Genomic DNA, 1,844 nt, shown 5'->3' on the forward strand with positions numbered 1-1,844 from the left:
ACACACACACACATTTACCTATCTAAATGGGGATCTTTCATTCATTTCTATGGGAAAAACCCTAACTCCAATTATGACACCCTTAACCCCTACCCAGCCCTAACCTCAACCAAAAGTAACCAAACAAAATAAAAGACTTTCCTAATGTTTACTTTTTTGATTGCATTCACAGATGTTTATAAAACTGAGGTTATCCAAATGGAGACCTGAAAAATGTCCCCAAAAGTAGGGAAACTTCAGGTTTTACCCCCCCCCCCACACACACACACACACACACACGCACGCACGCACGCACGCACGCACACACAGTTTGAGAAATTGAGAATCACTTGCTCTCGTTAACTTTATGCCATTCAACTATGTGCAAGAACAACAGGAAACCCCCCCCCCCCCTCCACACACAGCATGGGCAGATTTAAACCTTTTCCACCTCACACAGCTCACCCTCCATATTCGCTGCTTCCACATCCGCGAATTCAACCAACAATGGATCAAAAATATTTCTTAAAAAAAAATTCCAGAAGATTCCAAAAAAAGCAGAACTTGAATTTCCCATGAGCCAAGCATGACGAATGACGTGATGTGTGATTTTGGGTGTAGGTGTGCACTAACAGGGTGTGCGTGTGAAAGAGTGAATTTATATATTCTCTATTTATTAATATATATTTTCTATATGATGGTTGTTCCGGTATTGAACATGTACAGATTAATTTGTCTTGTCATTAATAAAAAAAAAACACAACCATTCACAACATTTACATAACATTCACATTGTATTAGGTATTATAAGTAATCTAAAGATGATTCAAAGCATACGGGAGGATGTGTGTAGGTTATATGCAAATACTGCGGCATTTTATATCAGGACTTGAGCACCCGCATATTTTCGTATCTGTGGGGGGGTGGTCCGTAACCGATCCCCCATGAAAACAAAGGGCCGATTGTGTAAAAATAATTTACATAAAACAAACACTCCCAGCCTGTTTGCAAAAATGGAGTTTAAGTGCATGAACACAGCTCAATAATCCGGACACATAATACACTCCAAGCTTTTCACTCAGGTGTTTCTTAGTAAAACCGAGAGCTTTGACAGCTACCAGACCTCCCCGTGAGATCTTACCCTAAACTCCATAAGCGGCCATCGAGGTACCCGGGCTCGCTGTAGAACAGGCCCACCGACTAAACTAATTATTCATTAAATGGACAATGCTTGGCTGGTTACATCACGCACAATGAAGAAGCAAGGGCAGAAACGACAGCACGCGTGGGAGGCCGCTCGGACCGCAGCGGCTCGCCGATAGTCTCTGACGCTGCAGGTCACATTCTGTTCATTTGCTCTCCTTCAGTTCCATGACATGGATTTAATGCCCTTTTACGGGCCCAACGCTAAAATTCCTCCCACACCTCTTTTTTTTTTTTAAAAAAGCCTCGATCATTTTTTGTACGCCTCTGTGCTTTGGCGCCGTGTCCCTGCTAGCCGGCTTTTAAATGACGGGGACGTCACTGGAAACAAACGAGCCCACTGACAGAAATCACCTTGGGTCCGGCGTTGAAGATGCACCTTTCTAACGGGACTGAGAATTAAGCAAATCTGGGTTAGGCATGGCTTAGCTCAGTAATAACGGAGAAAGTGTGCTATTGTCATTCAAATCGCATCACAAAATTTCCTCCCAAAAAAAGCATTTATTTTTCTATGTTAACTTAATTATTAGAAATATCACTTGCAAATCACAACAGAAGTCTCTACCTTGAAAAAGATTTTGTATAACTCCGGTCTTTCATGGCGCCCTCTTGTGTCTAATGGGGCTCATGACATCATAGAACTTCATAGCAGAGCACTGACA

This window comes from Brienomyrus brachyistius, chromosome 22 (assembly GCF_023856365.1).
Source record: "Brienomyrus brachyistius isolate T26 chromosome 22, BBRACH_0.4, whole genome shotgun sequence".
NCBI classification, from domain to species: Eukaryota; Metazoa; Chordata; class Actinopteri; order Osteoglossiformes; family Mormyridae; genus Brienomyrus; species Brienomyrus brachyistius.